Source organism: Phoca vitulina, unplaced genomic scaffold (assembly GCF_004348235.1).
Source record: "Phoca vitulina isolate PV1807 unplaced genomic scaffold, GSC_HSeal_1.0 scaffold60, whole genome shotgun sequence".
Taxonomy (NCBI): domain Eukaryota; kingdom Metazoa; phylum Chordata; class Mammalia; order Carnivora; family Phocidae; genus Phoca; species Phoca vitulina.
The window spans coordinates 6,242,072-6,248,466 of NW_022589763.1; the positions used below are offsets into that span (position 1 = coordinate 6,242,072).

Genomic DNA, 6,395 nt, shown 5'->3' on the forward strand with positions numbered 1-6,395 from the left:
TTTAAAAAAAAAATTCTGCAGCCTGTCTGGTTACAGCTTGAGCCAAGAATCTGATGTCCTGAGAAAATAATTCTTTCCGACAGTTTTAGAAAAGGAAGAACCCAGATAAAAATAAGCCTCTAGCAAATGGAGCCTGGACAAGAATCCATCCCCCAAAAAAAAATCCAATTAAAAATATATATTATCTCACTTGCATATCTTATTTTGGGGTATTTTAAAGACAAATTATTATTAAATCCTTTCAAAGAATTGTCCAACTTTACCATAACCCCCATCTCTTTGCAGTTTCTTATTACAGTGGTAAAGTTGGGGGTGGGTGGTGGCTTATTTTGTTTTGTTCTATTTTGTTTCTTCACGACAAATCCTGAGAGGTGGAGAGCAGCCCCACCATGCCATTTTTCAAATTTGGGTGTTCAGGAAAGCCAGTTTCAATAAAGAAAAAAACAAAACAAGCAAAACCAACAAGGAAACAGGAAACCTGCAAAGATACATTGGTCCTCAGTTTTGCAAAGCCAGGGGGATAAAACCATGGATGAAATGTGGTTACATGAAACAACTATGAGTAGCCCCAGTCGAAGACACTGTGGACCCCTGAATCTGGGTATTGCTTTCCCCGTCTGAATCTTTATTCTCCAACTGCCTCTTTCTCCAGTCTGTTCCTCCGTTCTACTGCACAAGGAATTCAGGGTTCTGTTCCAAGGATGACTTTAACGAGATGTTAGGCCAAACTTCATGTGGTAGAGCCACCTCAAAACTCTGAAACCACTTCTCATGAGGCTGTATCAGGTACATCTCCTAATACTCCAGAGCAGGCAGTGTGCGGTTTTCTGCCATATTTAAAGACCTCAACATACTCCTTTCAAGGCTCCCAATGGTGGAGAGACTTTATGGAATCAGATACACACCAGAGTCCTCTAACTCGCTTGTAAATCCTAAATTTCCCAGACTCTTTTTCACGTGAACACGTTCATTATTGAACCATAGCACATACAAATGTATTCTGTTTCTAATGACCTGTTTCCGTGAATTACTATTATAGGTGTTAAGGTCCTTATGTATGCATAACCTCCAGCCAAGCAAAGGAGAAAAAGGGTAATTCCAAGCTTAAGAATGATTGGATACATGAAAGCTTTTAAATCTTTATCTATTAAAGAAGGAAGTGTCTTTAAAACTGATGTTTTGGCCAAAAGCAGAGCACATTCATGGTTTTCAGATTTGCTGTATTTGAACTCATCTTTTTGAACCTTCAATCATTTTTCTCTTTATGTTTAAGTAGATCATGTCCAATACTGGTATTTTACTAAACACATTCTCAAATGTTAGTTAAAGCATATAAATACATGCACCATGGTAGCCAACCTCCAAAATGGCCCCCAGTGATGCTCACCAACTGGAATTCATACCCTTGCATAGTCCACTCCCACACTGAACCAGGACTGGCCCTGCACCCAGAGAATACAGCAGAAATGATAGTGTGTGATTTCTAAGCCTAAGTCATAAAAGCCATCAAAGCTTCCCCTTTGGTCTTTTGCATCACCCACTCTGTGAAATGCCTTCCGCCACGCTGTGAGGATACTCAAGCATGAAGAGGCCAGGTAGAAAGGGATTAACTTGTCAGGCAAGTGAGGGAGCTGCCTTGAAAGTAGATCCCAGCCCTAGTTAAGCCTTCAGACAACTGCAGCCCCGGTCAACAACTGACTGCAACCTCCTGAGAGAACCAGAGCCACAACCACTCAGCTAAGCCACTTCCAAATTCCCCATCCATAGAAACCCAAGAGGTAAGAAATTATTACCATTGTTTTAAGCCCGCTACATTTTGGGGGTAATTTGTTACAAAGCCATAGTAATTTGAACACACACATATATACATAAAGAGCACAAATTATCCAGAAAAGGACTCAGCTCCAACTGGAAAAATTTTTTTCAAGGTGTCAACCCTTCCAGCAGATCAGATAAAATACTTTTTTTACTGATAGTCTTTAAAGTATCAAAAAACCAAACATGGATATTTTGTACATCAATTATAGTTTTTCTTCTTAGGGCCACTACACCTCTTCCTACAAGGTTTCTTTTTCTGATTATGCTCTAATAAAGGAAGTAGAGATGGTCTCTGTCACTCTCCAGAATTTTCCATGAATGTCTACATCTGTTGCCAGCAACCCATGTGAGTTATGAAATTACATGAAATATAATCGAATTGACAAAAAATATTAATCAAACTGAGACTATGTTGAGTATGATTTATTTTTTTTCTACAAAAGAAAGCTTCATAACTTAATTGAGATCAAGGGAAAATATTGAGATAAAATTTTAAATGGTCTATCAAATATTTGCATTGGAGAAGGGTTAAATTCGTGTTTTTTCTTTACTCTGTGCATGTAACAGACTGAATATTAAAAGGCACATTATGAATAAGACTATACCGGATACGCCAAGCCCTCTGATTTTTAAGAAACAAATTATTTCTCTCTTTATAGAGTCCTACCAACCAGACTTGTTGTACCTTGCTACATGTTTCCAATCTTGCTGTATCTATGCCAAGATGAAATTCTTATGACATTAGCCAATGTCTTTTAGCCAAATGTATCAAATTATATTCATGGAATCAAATGTATGAGAGCTCACAGATAAGTGGAATAACTCAGTTCATGAAATTATATGGGCAAATCCAATATTCAGATGGCCTCTAAAGGGAACACAGCCTGCCATGCACAATAAAATTTAAAACAAAAATTAAGAAGACTCTCCCAGTGTAGCAGGGAGTTTCCCAAGCATGGAAAACTGCCTTCTGTATTCTGGGTAATTACCCAAAATATAAAATGTCTATTTAATAGTCCTTTCTTCAGCCAGACATTTCTATACCCACAGCCATCACCTTCTCATTCCCAAGTCTACTCTCTAATTTTATAAGGAAATATCCTGGGTCGGGGCAGGGAGGGAGGGGGAGAGGAAGAAAATTTAGTCAGTAGCTATCTTGCCTCCTTGTTTTTCTGGATTTTATTCTTTACATCACGGGAAAAGAAATGTCACAAATTGGCTTTTTGTTTGCCCCCCCCTTTTTTTTTAATGTTCACCGAGCACTATTTTTTAAGATTTATTTATTTGAGAGAGAGAGAGCAGGAGTGGGAGGAGCAGAGGGAGAGAGAGAGAGAATCCCAAGCAGACTCCGTGCTGAGCCTGGCACAGGGCTCGATCTCACGACCCTGAGATCATGACCTGAGCCGAAACCAAGAGTTGGACACTTAACAGAAAGTGCCACCCAGGTGCCCCTACTGAACGCCTTCTCTGACAATTGCCGATCTAAGCATTCAACTATTCCATTAGTATTACTCATTTAATCCCCAGTGACCATGTGGGGTGTCCTGCCTTTCACAATGAGAAAAGAGAGTCTGAGAGAGAGTAAAGAAAGTCTGCCCCAGCTACACAGGTAGTCTAAGGCAGGACAGGGAATCAAAACCATGAAGTCTGAGACCAAAGCCTATACCCTTAAACACTACTCTATATCCATGGTTATTTTAATGAATAAAACCAGCCACCAAAGGCACCTGTTCTCAGTGGCTTTATAACAAGCTATTTTATCATCTATTCTATGGGGTGGAACGGAGTAGAATTTGCAAGAAACCTGGAAATCCCCTGCACAGGTGTTGTATACCTTACACAGAGTCCCTCAGACATTCCAGAAACCTAACAAAGATGTCAGTGACAGTAGTACGTGTGATTCATATACAAAGAAGTACAACGAAAGGGGGTTTTCTTGACTTACAGGACTGTGAGTGAAAACCCAAGTACTTGTCTAATTAAACTACTGCAAGAGATTCTCAAAGCAGAGTGCCGTCAAGAGAATGTGTGTAGTCACAGATTTGGACTGATGGACTGAGGTCAAATTAAGCATCATCAAGACAGCCTTACTTATTTTAGTCCTATGTATTCCAGCATTAAGTATTATACTGGGGCGCCTGGGTGGCTCAGTCGTTGAGCATCTGCCTTCAGCTCAGGTCATGATCCCAGGGTCCTGGGATCGAGCTCCACATCGGGCTCCCTGCTCGCCGGGAAGCCTGCTTCTCCCTCTCCCGCTCCCCCTTCTTGTGTTACCTCTCGCTATCTCTCTCTCTGTTGAAAAATAAATTAAAAAAATCTTTTAAAAAAAAGATCAATATTAAAAAAAAAAAGTATTACACTGTGCATGTTCTTGACCAGTTTTCAGAGGAAAGACACACAGTGGCCAATTCAAAATTAGAACCAATTCCTAAAATATAAATCAATCCAAGGAAATTGGTAGCAAATATATAACTAGGGAAAACTTAGCAGTTTGTACATTGGGAAAGTGAGCTTGCTTTGCTAATGGCAAGCTGTCTGCTGGAAACTCCTATGGTCGTGGAAGAGTAAACAGTAAGTTCATTTCCTTTCGTGCTAGGGACTCAGTAATTCATTACTAGAAAGCTTTATAAAAACTCACAGTGAAAGGAATTCTAATGAATGTAAGGAGTTAATATGATTGCTGAGGAATTATCAAATCACCATTCTGGGCTGTATGGATGAGGGAGTCTAAGTGAGATCAATACACCTAAGCATAAAATTGACAAATCCTGAACTGCTTGCCAAGGTAAAGTGCCCTTAGGTGAATATCAATAATGATGATGATAACATTATTAAAAATATCATCTGGGGTTTATGTACATTCTTTGAAAAAAATTACTTTCTGAGAAATCGTCACTGGATCATATTTAACTCTAATAGAGCATTACAGTAGATTTTTGACCTGTCTGGCTTTCTTTTCCCCAAGATATCCAGTCCAGTATGCAAAAATTGAATTTGGAATCTTAAAAACAAAAGTTATCGTTGAGTCTTTAAAGAGCCCTAATGCAGTCATCTCCGTTTTAAAATGATGGTTCTGAAGGTGAGACAAGTTGCCTGCATTACCCAAGGTCCTACCTTTATTGTGTTCATGTCTTTGTCGATTCACTCAGCAAATGCAGTGTAAGCCGGCAATCATGCTGAGCAAAGGTGTTACTCAGCCTGCACAGATTGAATTAGTTAGGTTGTATGTGTTACTCAATGGCAAAGCTAATATTAGGTCCAGATCTTCTGACTTCAAGTCAAAGATGTACAGAAAAAACAAAAAGGTACCTATGTCCACTCAAGCGGGTAACCAATGGAGACAGTCTTCATCCCTGATGGTAATATCTACAGCCAAAATACCATCACCCTAGCTGCCATCACGGAGGCCTAATTTATTCCAACAGCCATGGGGAGGTCCAGTAATTTCAAAAACACTTAACAGTGAGTTCTGGAAAGGTAAAAGCTATGCCTCGTTTTCTTCAAACCAATAGCAGGTGGCATAGAAGTCAGTAACAGACGGGAGTATGTGCTCAGTGAAGACTGCTTGAACGAGCCAAGGAACGTGTGTTGGAAGGTTTCTGTTGCAGTTGTATGTCATTCTGCAGGCACTCCTCATCCTTTTTGACAATGACCTTAGGGAAGAGAAAGGGGAAATGAGACTAAGAGTGGCAAAAGCAGAGGTAAAAATGGCCAATATTCAGAGATGGACAACCGTCCAAAACAGGCGCACAAGCACTCTTGTTGAAAGGCAGCCGTATTGGTGGAATTAGAGACATAAAAAGAGATGAGAAGTCGAAGGCTGACGGAAAAGGAAGCACACAGTAATGCCATAATCACTGACCCTGCGGATCTCCGCACATTAGGGCGCTTACAGACTAAAAAAGTTAGACCAACACAGGCACGCAGAACGCAGATTCTAAGGAAAACAACTCGTTCCAGCTGGGACTCAGAGCATCACTACTCATTATTGGCATCCATGTTAAAGACAAATAGGAAGAAATGAGGCTAAAAAATAGCACTCACAATAATTCAGTAGCACATTGAATACAAGTAATGTTGACGCTCTTCATGAACAGAAGTCATACCTTCGTTTTTCACCAGCTGTTTTCCCTACCATCCCTTCCCTGAATGGCTGTGTGGGTCTAACTCTTTCAATCGGTAAGCTCCTAATGTGCAGAGATCAGCAATACCTATGAATGGAAACACGTGTTGGGAGTAAAGAAAAGTAACAGGTGGATGGGAAAATTAAATTAGACATCTTGGGGATTTAAAAAAAAAGTCACTGAAATTCAAAGACAGAAACTGCTTTCTGCGGCACACAGCCAAGAAATGAAATTGCAGTTAGAAGTTTGCATCAGACCAGAACAAGGAAGCAAAGAGTTAAAAATTAGTTTAAGCAAAGGAATATCGAGAGGGTCCAACGCATATCAAACTGGAACTCTAGCAGAAGGAAAAGGAATTGAAAAAGTGAAGAAAGTCTTTCACAGCCCAGATCATTCCTGAATCATCCTGGAAATCTTTCGTAGCTCAACAAATTTCTTAAAGTGAATCAATGG

At 39.9% G+C, this 6,395-nt stretch overlaps 1 protein-coding gene across 3 annotated transcripts in view; it reads right to left on the reverse strand.

The window, feature by feature from the left end:
• Nucleotides 1-5,471, reverse strand: part of ANOS1 (anosmin 1) — a 696,329-nt gene extending 690,858 nt beyond the window's left edge. For all 3 annotated transcript variants that reach the window (XM_032391219.1, XM_032391217.1, XM_032391218.1), the window contains exon 1: nucleotides 4,933-5,471. The gene's annotated coding sequence lies outside the window, so the exon portion shown is untranslated. The remainder of the gene's footprint in view (nucleotides 1-4,932) is intronic.
• Between the last annotated feature and the right edge of the window lie 924 nt (nucleotides 5,472-6,395).